The 20,525-nt window shown below is 52.6% G+C and overlaps 1 protein-coding gene across 1 annotated transcript in view; it reads right to left on the minus strand.

Annotated features, from left to right (window-relative positions):
• Nucleotides 1-20,525, minus strand: part of LOC128270090 (coiled-coil domain-containing protein lobo) — a 128,177-nt gene that overhangs the window by 63,681 nt on the left and 43,971 nt on the right. The window lies entirely within an intron of this gene.

A 20,525-nucleotide genomic window follows, 5' to 3' on the forward strand; every position in this document is an offset into this window, starting at 1 on the left:
GGTGATTCGTTTCACTTTTTTTTTGCCCACGTTATTCCGCTCTGGCCGGTCGAGCCACATCTTCTTATTCATCATCCCCCGGGCACCCGGTCGGTCACCGTACGCCCTTCCGCACCGCGTCTTTCGCCACGCGAGTCTTTCCATCGCCGGCGCCGGCCGCTCGCGAGGACGCGCCCGGGAAACGTCCGCCACCTTCAACAACAAACCCGCACACACACACACACACACGCGGGCGCACCACTGGCTATTTTCCTTGCGTGTTTCTTTCCTCCTCGCCGCCCGCTCCGCTGTCGTCCGCTGTCGTCCGCTGTGTTTTGGTGCCGCTTTTCTTCGTGCCGCTTTTCCTTTATTTTTTCCCGGCCGGCCTGCCGGCCGACGCGAATGGATTTTTCTCAACCCGCGGGCGGCACCGGGGGATGGTGACTGGGTTTTTCTTGCCGTGGCCGCGGATGGCCGTGCGACGAGCGAAATTTATTCCTCACTCCCGAAGCGCCCCACGCGGGCAGGGGTTGACGTGTCCGGCCCGCAGCGCTGGACCCGTCGCCTTTCTTTGCGTGTGTGTGTGTGTATGTGTGTGATAAGGACGCGAAAAGGACACACGGGGAAAGGATATTCGCCGGGCCGTACATGTCACCGCTCGAGGCTTCTTCGCGCGCCGCGAGGACTTTTGCGAGGCCCCGGCTGCCGATTTGAGCGATGCCTTGGGCCCAAGGCGCAAGATGTTGCACGAAACCACGATGCCGACTCGATGGGTGTCCCAACTGTCTAACTATCGCTAGAAAGTTTTGTAACCTATTCCGATACGAAAGCGAATATTTCTCTTCAAATAATACAAGACACTCTAAAACGGGACACGGATTTGGTCGGAAGTTGTCAGAAATCCATCGAAAAGAGAAGAATAAAGCGATAGATAATGAGCACGATTCAGAGACACAGTGGTCAATCTCTCTGAACTAATGATGTTTTGGGATCCGTTTTGATCCTTTCCAGATCATACGAATAGAGCTATCGGAATGTCAACATGCGTCAATGTTGTTAAGTAACTCAAGTGATATGTTACTCAAGTTATAAGTATGAGTTGCGACCGCTTCGGTTTGACAACCTCAAGAAAAAAATGTGACTCGCACAGCTAAAGCTTTATTAAAGCTATTTAACAGTTTATGGTGGAATTGAGTCAAAACTAATCATGTCAGTTGTAATTTTCCTTCAATTTGGCGGTTTATCGTTGCACGAAAATCGTTTCTTCTGTCCGCCAAAATTTTTACCAGTCCATGAGCAGGAAGCTGTCAGTTAACTTCAAGATTTTTGTAAACATTTACATGTTTATTTTATAAAAACCACGCAGCTTAAATATTACCTCAAGGATCACCTTCTTTCAGAAAAGATTGTTAAGCATTTAAACCGTAAGCCGAACGGCCACGAAGGAATTGTGAGACCACACTATTGAGAATTGTCACTGAAAAGGCACCCCGGATGCCTACTTACAACTGGGACACCTGACGGATGGAACACCAAATCTCCCCGCCGAGGGTAGGCCGCGCATCGGGCTACTGTTTTCAGAGCACTCGCGTTGCGTCCGTTTTATCGATTTCTTTATTGCCCTCGCAGGATGAGTCAATAATCGCAGGCCGGCCGGGCGTACGGTCCCCTGCCTGTCCACATTCGCCACATTGAGTGTCCCCGGGGGATCGGCCCGAGGAAAGATGACGCCAAAGGACACACGCGACTTCCCGGTCCGCCGTGGGCGGATGTCTGCTGCTGCGCTTCAGGAAGCCCCGTTTGCGATTTTTGCACGAAACATGATCATCGACCGTAACCCTCTTTCGGACCGTGGGCTATTTCCAGCCAAAGCGTGCCATTTATCCTGCCGTTTGTTGTGCTGTTTGTGCCCACCAAAATGGCGAAGGCGTTCCACCTGAAGCTGATGCGACAACGCGACATCCGTGAAGGGTTCTTGAGGTGCGTTTTTTTCCTAAATTCTTTTAGAAAACATTAGCCAGAACACAACGAATGGTGCTTCCTGTGGGGTGGGCCACTTCAACCCCAAGGGAAACCTCTCAAGATTGTTCGCGCTAGTTTTCGGCGGACGGGGATTGAAGGCACAAAAAGGCCACCGTTTACAGTGAAGCTGGCCTTGGGTGATCGGTAGCCATGCACTACTGGCCGGTTCGAAATTTGACACCTGCACCAGGAGCTGGACGTGTCGATTAGGTATCAGCCCTCGATAAGTACGCCGGACAGGGGAAGGGTTGCAGTTCTCACACTTTGCTGACGCAAGTCTTCGTTTTTGCGTGGTGCAGCTAGATGGCCGTTGAGGAACCAGTTTAAAGGTGGCTTTGGACCTTTCGTTGGCCGTGGTTTAGTTAGTTCAAAAGTAGGCCACATGTATTTCGCATCAATAAGAGCTTTTTCTAACATTCTGCCTATTCTTGAGATTAAGATTTATTTTATCCCCGAAAATACCCAAAAACTCAAAGCAACAAGTAACGATCAATGAACTGTAAACTCATATAGGTGAACTTAGCGTTGACCTAAAAGACTCTAATTGAAAAGGAATACCATTTTCTTTGATACTGAGACTCTTGAAACGCTTGAAAGATCGATAGACTTCAATCGGATCGCCGAAAAATGATGAAACTGTGGAGTAGCTTAACAAATTCATCTACCACGCAATGTTTAACTGTCAAAATCGTGATGATTGTTTGCTTTCCTTAGAGGAAACCCGTTTTTCCGGCAAAAAACTTCTTGTTTGAAGGCAGTTCCCACATAGTTTGGCGCCAGTTTTAGGTTTAAGATCCCGATTGGCTCATGTCTCAAGTGCCGATCTCAAGGAGCGCCGGGTTTTCATTATGATTAAAATGCACGGCCTTAAGTGCACAGCAAGACACCGCAACACACCCCAGCTCCGTGCGGGGACATTTACTGTCGGACCGGGCGGCACTTTTAATCAAATCTGTCGAGACACACCAATGCCCCAAACGCGATTCGCGCCATGTTGCGTCCGCTCGGGCAGGATTAATTATCGTATAAAATTTTACTACCGCAAGGATCCTGTAAATTTGGCCAAGGGGGCCAAGCACCCGCCGGCTGGGTCGCTGGAGGGCGGGGGAACCTCTTGAACCGGCGGTCGGTCGGAATAGCTCGGTTGACCTTCCCGCGGTGTCCCCGGGAGCGCCCCGGGCGCACATGCGGACGAACTTTCCATTTCGTATAAAATTATTTATTACGATAATCATTTGAATGTGTCCTTTTTCGGCCCAAACAGTCCTTCCCGGGGCTGCTGAGGTAAGATGACGTCGACGGCGACGACGGCCCTGCCGGATGTGTGAAGGGGTTTTGATGGCCGAGGGCGAGCACAATCGATACCCCGCGCCAGGACATCCCACGGGCAGCCAGCCACGGGACGAAGAAAACCGGCCAACCGAAACCGTCGGCCACTCGCTCATTAACCGGCCGGCGGGCGGCGGGTTATCGAGCCCGATGCTCACACTCACACACGAACACGCACGTGCAATACACATTGGATTTAATTTTACGTCACGCCACGGTTTTCCACGGAAGCATCACACTTGAGCGAGACGGACAGAGAAAGAGAGAGAGATGGGCTGGAAAATCCGCGCGATCCCCGGGTCGGTGCGTGGCCGGTGTCGATAGCGCGTCCACCGGAAATGGAAATGCTGCCCGCAGGCCGGGGAGTGGGGTGGCCCGGAACCGCCCATTAAGAGGATGAAAACCTCCGGCACTGGCCCAGGAGGCGGTGGGTGCGTTGGGCAGTAAAACGGCCGCCATCTTTCTTTTCCCGCCAACGGAGCGGCGCGCGGGGCAATATAAAATTTACAGCCCAAAAGGAAATTATGTCACACACATGTCCGCCCCGTTCGGCACGCGGGTGGGTGCACAAGAAACACATTCGACCTTTTCGGGGCGGGAGGGGGAGGTGACGCTTGGAAAGCGGAACTCATTTTCCAGCGACAAAGAAAAACGTCGGGTGTCCGAAAGGCGGTCACGAGCACGCGAGGCGAGATACGAATAATTTGCTCTCAAGCGGACGCGACGGACGCGTGCGGTGAAGATGCGAGGGTTCGGAACAGGCGGCTCCCACTCTCGGACAGTGCTGCAGCCCTCTTCACCCCACAGCCCTCTCGCGGGGGTTCCGTTATCGTAAGTGAAAACATAAAAGACATCGTTTCGATTACCTTACCGAGCTCGGCGGGGCTCTTATCGGCGATGGCCGTCGGTCGCGTGAGTGTCCTGGCGATGGGCCGTGTTTAGTGCCGAGGATTTTATGGCTCCACTTGGTTACGGCGCACTGATCCCATTAGTGGCGGCTGCGGGCGAGCGGGCAGAGATAAACCGGCCCAAAAACTCGCGGCAGAATGTGTGGAATTTGACAAAGATGAATGTTTATCAATTTTGAAGTAGGTAAAACGGATACGTATACTGGATACGGATACGGATACTGGATTGACGAAAGATCATTATTTTCGGCAAAGTCTAGCTAGAGATAATTACTGTTTTGGGAAGTTGACCACTTTTAGCAAATGTTCGCTTATTAGTGGTTCGCTTTTGTAGCTTTCCATTGGAACCGATTTCTCCTTGACAGTGTCAACGCCTATAGGTATGCAATATGAATATTCATCTTTCACGGGGTTTGCTCGCCTGTTATATTTTCTTGCTTTATGTCGAGCAGTTTGGTGGTCAACAAGAAACCGCTAAAAGGACATGCCTGGAGTTGCGTAGCCTGATCGACAACTTACATAAATTACTCAGAACAATACAACTGACCAAGGGTTAGATTAAAGTCAATAAAAGACGAGAAGTTGCGATACTAGAGGAAGAATCAATAAAAAGGATCAAAGAATCTATACCGGAAATCAAGATCATAAATTCGAATACGACCTGATGCTCAAGTGACCATAGGCAAAGACCTTAGGCAACGTGCGTAAATTGTTCCGCATCGTGCAGAAAGCTCTGACGCAACCAGAGAACAATAAAAGGTGAAACCAAAGTAACGATACGCCTCTACTTTCATAAAAAAGAACGATCATAAGCAAAAATGAAGAAAAGAAAGTCGAGTCAAAAGTTGAAAACTTTACATTCATAGGAAGGTAATTGTATTGTGTGTTTTGTATGATAAGAAGAGAAAGCTATGCCCAGAATGAAACACAATCAGTTGTAACAGAAGGCAAACAAAGAGTAAACAAAGTAAAGAGCAGAGTTTAACAGTTTGAAATGTAAACATTGAAATACACAATCTTAAACATAAAAATAATTGTAACGAGGCAACTGTAAGCATAAAAACATAATTAAAAGCATTTAATGAGATAAGATCTTCAAGAAGCACTCGAATATTGGACGTATTTGATTGGTTCTCGATAGAAAATGATAAAGAAAGGTTTAAAGTAAAGCTAATAAAAAAAACATTAAAATAGTTGGATATAGCACACCTCAGTTTTGTTGGATTGTGTTGGATGGTTCGCATTCGAAGCACACAATCAATCGAAGTGATCGGAGTTGAATCTTCGACACGGTTCTGCTCTCCTCGCCGCGCTCGGTGGAAAATGCAGGAAAGCGCGGAAATCGAAACGCTTTCCAGATCCGCTTGCAAATGCGGAGCTTGACACAAACACACACACTCGCAGATATGTTGTCAACAAATCGGTCGGTAAAAGTTACTTATTCCCACCCACCGCGTCGAACACCACCCACCTTCCCCCTCTCAATCAAGCCAGTCCGTGCCACGGACGCTGGCCAGCGGTCAGTCACGAACGCCGGAACGGCATCTCCGAGGGCGTCATCTTGCGTCAGCGACCGCGACCGGCGAGCGTTCATCACATCCCCACTGACCCGCGCCGCGCGCCGGCTTCCACCCTCCCGGGAGATTGACCAACATTCAAATTTCCGTTTCCAACGGCGGCGATGGCGGATCCGCAGCTCGCCTCGTTCCGCCCCGCCGGGGGCCAACAACACGCGCACGTACTCAGCCTTCATCTCGTAGCCGCCACCCAGCGGACCGAAAATGGGACGTCTTCCGCAGTGACCGGAAGGCCGAAAAGGCGCTGTGTGTGTGTGCGGGTGCTCCGGTGGGTGGTTGGGCGGGTGGAAGGCCAGGAGTTTGACGTGAAAGAAAATGACGCTCGTGTCCTCGCACACGGAGAAGGAATTAAGCGAAACTCGGCGGGTGGCAAACTCACCCCCCGCTACTGCCGGGGGACGCTTGGTAAGAAGAAGACGGCGAACTGACCGGACCTGGCCGGACCTGGCCGGAGTAGTTTTTCCCCCGCGTGAGGTGAGGTGCGGTGCTGTGAGGCCCGGAGGCTGGTGTGGGCGATGGTGGGACGGTTTAGCGTACCGTGTCGTTCGCTATTTTCCTGACCGACCGCACCGCCCTCTCCACCGGCACCCGCCCGACCCTCCTGCGCCCGACCCATCGATTTTCCATCTCATCATCCCGGGACCGAGGCCAACAGCCCACTGCGCCACCCACCACCCGGGGGCAGGTTGATCCTATTTCATTTTCTTCTCCTTTGCCAACACACCGTACCGCCACCACCGACGCCGCCACCGTCACCGCCATCGCCACGACACACACACACACACGTGATGGCGGATCTGTGCTTTTCGCTCCCTCCTGCCACCGTGAGCCGGCCACGGTGGCCGCTGGCGTCACTGATTTTCCCTTCGAGAGGGTGGGAAAAACCCCATTTCCATCAATAAGCGCTCACCGCAAGCAGCAGCAGCAGCAGCAGTCCCGAGACCGTGTGCCGGACTCTGCGACGACGTCCACGACGACGACGACGGCGACGACGACGACGACGGAACCCAAACTAGTGACGGGTGCAAGTCGTGAAAAAATAACATAGCTTTTCTTGAAAGTTTATTTAAACAACTGGACAGCAACTCGCAACAGCTACCCGGACCGGGAGCGCTACTCTCGGCCGACCGTCCGACCGACCGACCGGTCAGTCGAGCCGGGCCCCGAAGAAGGATCGCCACCTCCACCCTCCGACCTGCCACCTGCCGTTGCGGGCGTTCGTGTCCTTCGTGGGGCGCTCACGTCCACCCCGAAAAGGCGGGAAAAAGCGGGCCGCCAGCGGTCCGCAGCAGCAGGTCCGGCAGCGACACGAAAATGGACGAGGCTCACCACCACGACGACGACGACGACGAAGGACGACCACCAGCAGCAGCATCAGCACCGTCGTCGTCGTCGTCGACGACGAATATCCTCTTTCGGCCATATCTTTTGGTCAGCGCAAAACTGACCAAGCGCCAGGCCGGGTGGCCGGGCGCTTTTATCGGGACACACATCCTTCGACTTCGGCGCCTCGACCCCCTCCAGCTCACCCCGCTGGAAATCAAGTGCAAAATTTGCCCGGCACCGGAACCCGGGACGCTGCTGCTGCTGCTCTTGGCGCTCGGCGGACCGTATGATGAGTGGCACTAAATTGTGTTCGCTTTCTTAGCGCTTAGTTACCGCAGGCCGGGCCGGACCGGTCCGGGGCCGGAGTCGCGCTGGAAATGGGTTTTCCACTAATGATATTGTAGTATGTAAATGGTGGAATGGTGGCCGGTTGGCCGGTGGCCACGGCGACCAGCGTACGGTCGCTGGCGGGATTAGAAAACTCTGGCACGACAAACGCAAAGTGCGCTTTACAGGCAGCCAGGCTCCGGCAGGCGTAACAATGTTACGAGCGCTCGCCGTAAGAAGGTGTCACCCGATGGCGGACGGAACGCGGCTTCTTGATTGAACCGCTCCGCCTTGCTCGGGAAAACGTTTGAAAAAGTCCAATCATTTTGGTTGAAGCTGAAATTAACTATTTAAATGGGATTTCTAATGTGTTGTTTGAATATTTCATAGGCATCAGATGAAGATTTTTGGCAACGTTTTGCAACGAGTGTAATGGCAATGTCAAATTTGTCAAGTCAATTCTGTCGAAATGTTGTCGAAATGCTTCCAATAAAATAAAGAGTCGTTGATGAATCGATCAAAGAATATTTCTACAACTATAGAACTAGATTATACAATTTAAACCGATTCATTTTAAGAGTGCTCATGCGTAAGCTGTTAAGTATGGTCTGATGAAATAAGTGTCTGAAAGCTAAAACCTTCTGCAACATTTGTGAAACAGACAATAAAAGCGCGTTGATTCTTTATAGAGCAAAAACAAAACACCAAAGTAAATATAAAAGTACCTTCTAAATGGAGATTGACTTTTATAAATAATGGAAGAGAGAAAAAGGTAAAACTGAAATTTGAGTAAATCTATCCCAAAAACTATTCGATAAACTATCAGACAGAGCCAAATTCAAATTAAGTGACAAGTGTTGCGGTGCGGGCATTTGTTCTCGACAATAGTTACAAAATGTTTACAAAAGATACAGGACTCACTGTTAAATTAAGTAAATAAGTATAGCGTGTTTCATAGCGTTATGCTGACAGTCGCCTTAAACCTTTCCCACAAACAATCGACCAAGTTGAAGATTATTTCGTTCCAAAGTATGCTACAAAAGATACTTTTTTTACAATTATTGACATGAACTATGACATGACATGAACTATGAACAATTTCATATTATTCTTGTAAGAATAGTTGTCAGTTTGGGGCTTAAGCTCAAAATCTGTGGCTGACTGAGTGGTCCAGTGTTCGGCAAGAAACTGTCACAATGTTCGTGGGACGAAACTTTCCCGATTTGATCAATTTAATTCAAACTTTGTACACCAGTTATCGGGCCGATCAGCAAACAGATTCAACCGTACACCAACCGTGGACCATGGGGGTGAACCGGTCACCTGTCCACCGGTAACAATGTCAGCCACTAGACTCAATCAGTCACCGTTCTTTACCGTCATATCCTGACTAGCCTTACGGCCGAGGGTATGTCGGTCGGTTTTTTCTGCTTCACTGCACCCTGCAAGATTACGCCAAGGATTTAATCTGAGCCCACGACCGGTGCCACCGACGGACGATGTAAGATGTGAGCACACTGTGAGCGATGGGCACCATCACCTGGCCGCTGGCTGCCTTGAGCTATTCCGCAGCTCCACTCTCATTAAGCGGGGAAATTTGATGAACCTGGGAAGATCCCCTGGGCGGGTGGTCCGATGACCACCGCAAGACGGCTGCGCCACGATGTTCCCAGGTCGATAAACTGATTCCTGGCCGATCGCTGGTCGGACTTTATAATCTCGGAAAGTGTGCTATTTGTACACGACGCGAAGCGATAGCGTGCAGGGGAACGGTCACCTGGGAATCGGACCTACATCGTCACCGGTGAGCTGGAGGGATAAGAAAAATGTGGAATTGATTCCAACAAAGCCCCAACCCGTATCAGGTATGGAAAGCGCAGGGACAACACTTGAAAGCTTGATTGCCAATCATATTCGCTATCGGAGCCCTTGCCCGGTCAACAGATATCGGGAAAACCGGGAGAAGGCCAGTTGCAAAGCAGTTGACATAATTACTTCCTCCGACCGATCGACACGCAGGACCAAAGTGCTGTAAATGCCACCGTTCGCGTCCACGGGACAATTGTCCGCGAAAAGGGTGCCCCATCGTAGCGCTCATCCCCAAACTCACTGCTCTTCATATCTGACATCGCCAACTCCACAATCCTGACTCGAACCGGCCTTCTGGTCCCTCTAAACACTAATCAGCAGATGAGCGCGTCCCCGGTCGCCAGGATGTGGACATGGAACACACACCAACACAGCGGGCCCGTCAGCTCGCCAGGATCGCTGGGCATCCCCAATTACAGGGTGAACCCGTCGACGCGAAACCCTCGGATCGCTACCCTCGTATTAGTGGTGCGCGCCCACCCGCCCACTGGTCCATCGCAGGTGTGGCCGGCAGAAGGGTGTTGGTGGGTTTTTCTCCGGGCACTCTTAAGTTAGTGTGCAGCGGCGGCATAATGGCGTCCGGGACCCGATCCGGGCTTCTTCTTCTCGCCATTTACGCTTCAGTACGCCAGGGGAAACCCGGTCTCCGGTCCCGGGCAAGGTTTTCTTTCCCGAGAGCCCCACCCCCGGTGGGTGTCCCCGGGGCGATAGGAGGCTAATGGAGACCCGTGGACCGCCCATCCCCCCCGGCCACCCCAGGGATCGCGGGTACGCAACGGGAAGAATCAGGCGGGAAGTTTTGTTGGTCCCATCCGGTCCCGGGATCCCTGTCGGTCGGTCGGTCGGTCGGTCGGTCGGCGAAACGGTCAAACCCACGGACGGCGAACGGTCATCTCGGGCGCCGGACTCGGCGCGATGCGATGCAAAACACCCCCTTCCATTGCTCGCCCTCACCCCACCGCCTTCCGGGGCCGGAGCGCCGAGGGACGGTAAGTTCTGTTCTGGGCAAAAGGATACGACGACGACGACGATGGCGGCGACGATGACGACGTCGGAGAATTATATCTTACGCCCCGGATCCCGGACCGGAGGACACTGGACACTAGGGACCACCGGCCGGCGACCGGGAGAAAATACCCCATGCGAGCGAGCGAGACAGACTCTGTCAGTGTCAGAGCAGAGCGGAGAGACTACCTAGCCGGACCACGGGACGGTCTTTCGACGGGACTTTCCGGGGTACGGACATATGAGCCTTCCCTTCCCGTGCCATTCTCTTTCCCTCTTGCTCTATCTGTCTCTATCACTCTCTCTCGGTTGGGCAGCTTCCGCTTACATACATTTATTTATATTAGATAGCCCACGGATAGTGGGCCCGTCGCCGCCGCGATGGACGCTGTTGGGCCGAAGCAAAAGGTGTCAGAATGGCCCGTAAGCCCCCTGCTTCCTCTCCCCTCACCCAGCACACACTCAGCACCCTTCCGTAAGGGGAAAAGGTGGGCACCGTTTCCGAAAAGGACTTGAATTTCGGCTCCACAGGGCTGTCGGTGGTCGTGGTCGTCGTCGGTCAAGTCGTCGCTCGCCCGTGGCGCTGATCAGCCCCCTCGCTGTTTCGCCGTTCCAGCGCGAATGTTCCAGGGGTGGGTTTTTCTCCAAAACTGTCCACTGCCCATTTTCTAGTCCCGCACCGGGGCGTCACGGTGGTGGTGGTGGTGGTGGTGCGGTGGTTCTAAGCAAACGCGCGATGCTTTCTAAGTTCGCCCCGCTGCGCCACGGTTGTTGCGGAAGAGTCCGGTCGGCCCCGACCATCCCTATCCCGGTCTCTATCTCTCTCACACACACACTTTCGGGGTACACCTTTTTGGCAAGCGGCACCAGTGGTGTGTGTGTGTCCCAATCGATCGCTGGACACTCTCACTTCTTGGAGGGGCCTTTTTGCCCGAGAAACCGTCGAAAAAGCGCCCTCCAAAAAAGGACTCCGGCTGCGACGCCCACCACCACCACCCCAGAGCGGGCTCGGAATGTTGGGCAAAATTGAACATTCTCGCAAACCCGGTGGTCCGCTGACCGGCCGAAGGACTATTTCAATGCCCGGAGGAATTAGGTACCGGCGCACCGGAGGCGCACCAAGGAAGGTAAACCGACCGGAGCCTGGACACTGGACGCCACCACGGCGACGACGTTGACGACGACGGTTCGATGCTCGAGCGGACCGAACTTAAGCAAACGGTAAAGAAAGGCCGCGGCCGGGGTGAATGGCGGTGGGTGGTACACGAACCTTCTCGGACATCCCGCCGTCGTCGTCGTCGTCGTCGGAAGGGGCTACAGCGCGGTCTCGGATGGAGGATGGGCGGAAAAAGGATTGACACGGGGACACCAGAGATCCTCGGGATGACCATTTTCTGACCAAACTTTTCCATTTCGCAGCAGCATTCCCCCCGCCTTCATAGCGCCAACCGCCGCGAACCCCTACCGACGATCGTTCTTCCGAGGACGAGTCCTTTGGCCGACGGGGCCACCGCCATGGGCATCGTAGTTGTACGCTGCCCCCGTCTTATGGTGGTCCCCCCCCCGTTTGCCACAGACCCCTCGCCCTCATCCCGGGAACCGCTGGACCGCTTCGCATCCCTTACACATCTCGCGATGGTGTGCGGTTTTCCGGTTCAAGCGGCCGGACGGCTTTGAATATATGCCCACACACACGCACACACACGTGTGGGGGGGTACGCGCGCGCGCGCGCAGCCCCTCACACACATATCCCACAGGCCGAGAAGAGCTCGAAAGCCAACCTCTTACCTCCGTCGTCACCGTCGTCGTTGTCCTTATTGTTTTCGGCGCTTAGACTTTGCTTTTCTCATTTCGACAACGCGGTGGCCGGGGTCGTGACGGGTGCCGGGTGAGGAAGAAAGTGACTCCCGGAGGGTGCGGAGGGGGAGGTCCAGTGCCGGACGGTGCGGCGGACCGAAAAACCGTCGCCATCGTTTCCGTGAATCGATTTTAATTAAAAATCACAGCAAAACTTGTGCTTCTGTTGTCCTGTGCCTGTGGCGGCCCGTGGCGGACTGACCGTTTCCGGTCCGCTCCGGCTCCGCTCTCCAACCCTCGCTCGTGATATTAAAATCATTTGCACGCAAAGTGTGACCGGCCGGCCACCGGAAGCTGCTTGAGATCCGGAGGCATTCGGTGCGGTGTCTTGTGGTGGTCGGCCAGTTAAAGTTTGCCCCCGGCTCCTGAGAGGCGCGACCGAAAGAAGCACCGAACGCTACATACATTTTGTACTGGATACTGGGCCGGAACACACACACGGCACTCAGAATGGATGGGCAATGATCAGTAACTTTTCTGAGAAATATTTAATGGGAAAAGGACGAAAAATTGACGGCTAAGGTAATTGTTTTTACTTGAATACTGGTTCTTTAATTCTTTAGGTGCGTCACAGAACCGCCGTCTGTTTATCAATACTCTCGCAGCAAGCGGTTATTTAAAAGGGACATTAGTGGGCTTGGAGTCGCATCATGGCCAAGTCCGTGGAGCAGATGATCGCCGTTTCGAATCTCGCGACTGGTCCAACATTCTCGAGACGTCGCTAGAAACGCCTGTTGTTGTTGGTTCAAAGCAGCCACCAATTCTTCAATCGAATCGAGACACACCCAAACCGACTTTTGGAAATTGTGTTTGTGTGTTTCAATTAGTAGACGAACCCATAAAACCCAGCGCAGGATGTAGGTGAACTTGTTGCCAGTCGAACGGGGCGGAGATGAAGTTCGTCGAATGCGCGCAAACTAAAAGCTTACGTAAATTTTGTGCAAAACTCGCTTGACCGACAGGCCCGAAGCGGAAAGTGGAACGGCGCAACCCACATCTCGCAGCCGTCTGCAGTATTCCCATCATCCACCCCGGCCAATGCCAACCTTTGGGCCGATCTGGGCATTGACCACGGCGCGCCAAGTCTCTTCTGGCGACTTGCGGAAAGTAAACAACCCCCCAGAGAGAGAGAGAGAGAAAGAGAAGAAGAGACGGGTACTAAGAGCTTCGGTGCGTGTGGGTCGTCGTTCCGTTCCGATGTTTTTCCCCGGGCCGGGCTTTTGGGGGTGGTGGGTGGTTTTAGAAGGAAAACACCCACACCCGAAACAACGGCCACCGGATGGAACGAAATATATCAAAAACTTAAAACTAACTGACCCGAAATTAATGCTTAATATTAAAATTAAAATTAACCCTCACTTTCCTTGGCATTATTTTGGCCCAACCCAACGCCCCACACGAACGGACACACACGCCTTCAATGGAGTCCCCCGAGAGAGGGAGAGAGACGTTAGCAATCAGAGGTCGGGTGCGTGGGTGGGTGGTGGGGCATTCATTTCATCTTACCCACCCCCAGGCGGCCCACACTGCCAAGAACCGGCCAACGCGCCAAGGTCCCGTTGGGTATCTCCAAACATGGGCCGAAAAAGGATCCCAACCCCCTCGGTTCGGATCGGTCCGGTCGGAAGGGGTTTGCTTGACCGTTGGCTAGTTTTCCATCCACGAGTCCACCCACTCCTGCGGCCCTCCCCCCCCCGGGCTGGGATCTCTTTTTTCATACACAGTACACATTTTTGTGCTCACCGACAACTTCGAACCACATCAGCGCCGTCATCATCATCATCAGCATCCTTCTCGGCGGAGGAGCAAGCACGGTCTTACGGGACCGAACCCCATTACGGGCCGTGACGAAGTTGGGCCCCTTATTACGCCAGCGCCCAGGCCACGGCAGGATCCATCATCGCGGGCTGCTACAGGGAGGCGGCTACCGACGGCTACCGTCGGCATTCTTGGGCTCAGAACTCATAAGGCACCGAACGGGGCACACTGCACGTGTTCATCGTCAGGCCGGCAGCACACACGCGCGCCCTCCAGTGAAAAGCCGAAGTTGGTAAATCCCGTGAAACTCGAAGGAAACTGAGGCGAAGGAAACGATTCCTTGACCACCTTATTCCTTTTGTCCGATGTACATACGCGCAACCGACGAATTTTCAATCCAAGTTTTGAATATTTCTTCACAGCTGGATCATCCAGTTCCGGTTCGTAAAAACAGCGAAAAGTGAGCATCGTGTGCAGTGTCCCGGATGGTGGCTCATTTCAACTGTATGTGTGAGAAGCTAGTCGCGCCCGCTGTGCATAATCCGGGTTATCCATTGTGTTGCGAAGCAGGGAGGGTGGGCCAGAAATCGCTCAAGGGAAATTCATTCATTAAGCTCGTTCGAGTCCTGTCACCATGCCATGCGGTAACGCAGAAATGATCCTTTGAAGTTTGATGGTCGTATGGCCGGTAAAAGATACCGATACCGATAACTCAGCGGCAACGTATCTCGTTCCTGGTGTTGCGCCAAGAAAGCCCATGAAGATAACAATGAATGGATTGCTTACCTACTCCGTGGTTGAGGTGGGATCACCCCTAACCACGGCGAACGCTCAGCACGTAAAGAGCTCGGTAAAACTGCTCCCGTTGCAGGGTTGTGGGATCAAAGGTAGTAGCTTTTCCGTGCAACTCTTACAATCAATGCATCGGACTAACGGGCCAATTTCTTACGGAACGGGTCACATGTTGCTGGGTGTCCAGGGCATAAGATCCTAGAAGCCACCCACGGGCATGTTAATATGTTCATTCACTTCATTCCTTTAATAGCAATGTTCCGCTCGATGCCGCAAAGTGGCCAGCAAACGCTCCGCAATCAATTAAAACTCGTCACCCTAGCACATGTGGAATGCATCGAGGTTTGGCGGAGAGTATATTTACCTGAAAGTAGAGAAAGATTGAAAAGTGGTTAACATTATATGAAAACGCTTTCAAGGGGCCCTTATTAACAAATATGCATGATGAAGCTTACAATGTATACGCTTTGGTAAGCAAAGGTTCGGAATGAAAGTTGACTTTTGCCGCCAATCAGCATCCATTATCAGCATGACATCCAGAAGTTGAAAAAATATAGTAACAAATGTGTGTTGCTCATAAACACAAACATTAGGACAAGGCAGAAGGCATTCAAAGTAGGCACCTATTGAGGCGAACGACGCTCTCAGCAACAGTTGGAGCCTTTTCGAAAGGATAAAGCGTTTTTTTGCGTCGATTAATCTTTGTGGTCTTAATTTTGAAGATTTTTGTATTTTTTTTTATCAGCTGAAGAAGAAAATTTGTGAAAAAGACCCGGTTTGCAGAAGAAAAACACCCTTTTTCATCAAGGCAATGCACCCTGTCAAAAGAGGATTTTGTAAATGGCAAAAATCAATGAATTAAAGTTCAAATTCTTAGAGTATCCACCACATTCGTCAGATTTGGCCCCTAGCGACTTCCATCTGTTTTCAAACCCCAAAAAAATCATGCATGGAAAGCGTTTTTCATCAAATGATGACGTCATAATAACTTCGGAAGCGTATTTTGAAGCCCTTCCAGTTTCTCACTTCAGGAATGGAATCTATAAATTGGAGTCTCCTTGGAACAAGTGTATTGATATTCAGGAAGGCCATACTGAATAATAAAGGGTATTTTAAACCATAAAAATGTGTTTTTCTTATCGAGATTCCGAGCTTATTTAACAGCCTAGTATCTGGGGGATCCGCTGCTTATTCGAATATTTTACGTTTGATTTTATTATTTTTTATTATGGACAGCTACAGCTATTCAGGCGACCCACATTTACCCAAACAAGCCACCATTGATGTTCAGGTCATGGAGACAGTTTGAAACGGTCACTGCAATGCAACCGAAGCAACGCATTTGTATAATGTCCTTGAGCAGTTCACCTGTGAAAGTCCCCAGTGTCTCTTCTCTAAGACCTTCACAACTACTACATCATTCAGTTCTGAAAAAAAACATTTTTCTCCCTGTCTCTAGCAGCTCGTGAAGCGCGTCTTCGACCCAGAAAAGAAGCCATCAACTGGTGAGAAGCTTTACGCCCCGAAGGTCGAAGCTAACAGCCGGGTCCTTTGTGCCGGAGCCTGACGGTGGTTCTTAAGCACCGAGTAGGCAAATTTGAGCAACACACGTAAAACGATAAATGTCCGTGTGTCCAGGTAACCGGTCCGAAGCTAAGTCATTTGGCCAACCCCCTACAGCGAGCTACAGCACGGGGTGTCCTCCGCGCGGAGAGTAGGTTGTCCCGCGCATCCCTGAGTTAACGACGAATGATTTACTGTGTAAACGGAGCCATTACTCCAGGTAGCGGCCGTCACCGTCATCTCGTCAGGTAGCAGTCTGCCGTCCTGCGATGTCTCCGTCTATGGTTCGCACCGCAAAAAAACATACACACACAGCACGACACACAGTCACCACCTACGATTCCTTCGAGCACTCGTCGGCCGTCGGCTTTTGGGATAAATAACTTTTTCTAATAACCTTCCGAGGCCCGATCCTTGCATCCTTGGGGCGGGCATAAATCTCATTTACCAATTCGTATGCTCGGTCAGATGCGCGGTCCTGCGGCTGGCGGCCACTCGGAACGAATCCCGTTGCAAATCGCGCGCCCGGAAGCCGCGGAACGCAGACCGCCGACGGTCGGGCTATGAAAAAAAAACAACAAAACAAGGATCAACGCCGTGGGCTTTCCACGGCGAGGCCTTCGTCTTTCTCGCTCACCCACCACCGACAGGAGCTGGTGCTGGTGGTCCGGTCCGCTCTGGCAGCTGCGCCGTTGAAGGCTTCACGCACGAAGCATGCCTCTGTTTTTTGTTTGTTTCGCTCGCCTTCCTGGCATCCTTTTTGGCGCACTTCCGCCGTTTGGGACGGGTTTAGCGTTTTTTTCTTCCTCTGGCGATGCTGTTTGGTTGCATTCGCGGAACCATTCGATGCATCGAACGATGCACCACCGTCGGAAAGCTAGCGTGTGTGTGTGTGTGTGGCTTCCTTCGTTCCCCACTTTTTGGTTGGCACTTTTACGCTACGCCTTTTGTCGCCCTTGGGCCGTGCATTAGCGCGACCCTCGTCCCGTGTCCCGTGCAGGGGTTTCCCTTTTTTGCTCCGTTTTGGGATTTTGGGAAACGCACAAACAACAAAAGAGCGCAAAATTGTGACATTCCATTTTTTTTTCGAAAAAGAAAACCCAAACTGCAGCGAACGCAGCGCATCCCATTGCGCGGAGTCCCGTGGAGTCCCGTGGCTGTATGTGTATGAGTTGTGTGAACGCGAGGAGCAAAACGCAAAAAAAAACAAAGATTGAAAGAAACCACGCCGTTGCAGCCTCCTTTTGCGTGCGATGCATTTGTGATGCGTGCTGGCGGACGGCGCCCACGGGGTGTTGAATGCATCGCACCGTTTTTGCATTCACTCCCACGTGCGGGCCGCTGCATTGGGGCAGGATGCACCGTTGCACCGTTACCGTTGCACTCGCGCTCGTAATGATAATGGTCCTCGCCACCAGGCCAAATCCTTGCCCGTGTTGTGTGTGTTTGTTTGTTTTTTGTGTGTGCGTGCTCTGCTGGTTGTCTGGCAGGGTCGGAGCGAGGATTGAACGAGCGCATCAGCGACGAACCTCGCCAAATGACAACCGACGATGATCCGAATCGGTTGCAGTCATTCGGCTATGGCTTAGTTAGAGTGGCCTTTAAAAAATAATTTCCCCGTGTGGTTCTTTGATTAAGAGAACATACTCGCTCTACCTACGTTACGTTAAAGTTACATTTTCCTGACCATTCCTCGTAAAAAAGACGACTTTTCATGATTCGATCTGCTTATTGATTAATTTTCGATTCCAGTTAATACTTTCCGCAATTCTGGAACCAACGTGACTCTAGTAAAAGTTCAAACCAATGTCTCGAATACTGTGCTCCTTTTTGGGTGCAACAAAAAACGGGACAACTCACATCGATTGTCCTCTTCAAACTACCTACCCTGCTGTGACAGCAAATATTGAAAACTTTTTAACCATGTTTAACATAAAATCTATAATTGAAGCTGACGAACAATATTAGCTTGACCCAAAGCATGCTTCTCGGACGTTCGCCCGAGCTGCAGCAATTTATGTTATTGCAATCAAAACCACCTCCAGCACCGGCGCCCGTCGCCGAATTTCTTAGACGGCATTCCTGTCACCGGCATCTTCGGGCGGACGGAGCCATTTTTAACTGCATCCCCGCCGAAAGAGGCCCCTGGTGCCCCTGGTACCCCTGGTGCCCCTGGTACCCCTGGTGCCGGTTTCCGTCGCCGGCAACACACACACACACACATAGGTACAACATAATTTCCATAATATTAAATAGCCGGCCGGACGGGTGACGGCCCGCGGAGGACGCCTGACCGTTCCCGGAGGGGGCCAGGTTGGGTCAAGTATAATCAAACAGAAAATGACCACATCGATGCGAGGCCTTGTTTTCTTCCAGGCAGGCAGGGTAAGTGCAAGGAGCAGAGACCACGAAGACCCCGGACCCGGGCGGGCGGGCTAGTTCGTTTGCTAGTACAGCTGCCAACATTGCCACATCCTTCGATGCGCATCCTTTCGCTCCCGCAGGACTCGCAGGACAGGACGGTGGCCCCGGATCGTTGTGACACACACACATACACACAAAGAGCGATCCGGGCTTGGCGTCTTCTTTGCCGTCGCCGTCTTCTGTCTTCTGTTTTTCTTATGCAAACTCGGCTCGACCGGACACGCTGTTGGGTCAGTTGCGGCTGGCTTCGGACGGGTCTGGTCGACCGGACGAGCCTCCAGAACCGGCGTGTTCGGCGTTCGTGTTTCTTTTGCACCGAAGAACAACCGAATTTCCCAACCCCCAAAAGTGGACACCGCCGGTGCCCGGGCCGCATGTTGCTTGTACGTCCCGAGCTACAAGAAAACATTGGGACAACACTGGACTCCACACACACTGGCACCTACCGAGACCTAGTATTCATTTGCTGCCTCCTTGCGACGGTGCCGGGTGCATCTCCTTGCGACCGGACGTCACCGATGAATCGTGGCGTGGGAAATGGGAAAATGCAATCTTATGTCCCCCCACGCGGCCACCTCGTAGCTGTCTCGTGCATAAAGATCTCGGTGCTCACGCCCACGCTGGCGATGCGTATGTATCTGACCTTTTTCTGAAGGCTATGTGCGGGTCTCCGTCGACGACAGCGGTCACTAAGCGGGCTCGTCGGGCTCTTGCCGGCCACTTCCTGCATCCGATGTCGGACCCGGACGAAGGTCCCCGGTCACCGAACGTCCGATGTCACTATCTGCACTTTTTTACCGCCCCCCCCCCCCCCCCCTCTCTCCACAGAGAGAAGCACCTTCGTCGTCGTCGTCGTCGTCTGCGAAAATGTTCTTCCGGTGGAAAATAATAATATAGAAACAGAGCCGTGAAAGAAGCCAGCGGGTCGGGTTCGGGGGTCCGGGGGTTTTCTGCTGCCCCATGCCACTTGAAGCCGTCCATCAACGGGCCACATAGCAGCCCTGGAGTGCCCCCCTTTCAAACGTCAACCAAATCCTTAGCCTACGCCTACGATTAGCTGTCCGGGCTATAATGCCCGGGAGTAACGGATCCGAGCAGAACTTCTCGAAAGGGTTCGCAAGACGAACGAGTGTGCGTGTGTAACCCCCGCAAGGTGGACACCACCAACACCACCACCGCCGGGAGCGTTGCTAGGGATCGGTGGTCTGCACCGGTGGTCCCAATCCCAAGCTCCTCCCTCGCGAAATGGAAAAGATGGCACTGGAGCCCCCTGACCGGAACCTTCCCAGGATCCACGTTCGCCCTTGCTGGTTGCCTGATCATGCGTTACGTCAATCCGGAAAACCGGACACTCTCTCGCCTCATCCCAGCACACCGGACCAAGCTCCGGGCGCCATCGCTGGCTCGGACCCGGGGAGGATCACTATTGTTTCTTGTGCCAAGCCGAAAAGAAAGCCGACAATTGCGACGTGCGTAGACGGTTTGCATTAAGAACCCCACTCCGGCCGCCCTCTCGGGGGGGCTGGAAGGACGAGAGATGCACTCTTGACACGAATCATCAGCGCCTGCCAGCCGACCGAGCCAGTCCCGGGGCCGGCCGGGACAATATCTTCACCCAACCCACCACACGCACACACACACACGCACAGCGCTAGACCACGTTGAAATGGAATACATGCAGCGGGTGGGCTAGGCCTGGACGTAGCTCGCCGGAGCTTGGACCGCTCATCAAGATGACCCCTGGCAAGTGCAGAAAATGCATTAGAAAACCAAACCGAGAGCTTCCCG

Source organism: Anopheles cruzii, chromosome 3, assembly GCF_943734635.1.
Source record: "Anopheles cruzii chromosome 3, idAnoCruzAS_RS32_06, whole genome shotgun sequence".
NCBI lineage: Eukaryota > Metazoa > Arthropoda > Insecta > Diptera > Culicidae > Anopheles > Anopheles cruzii.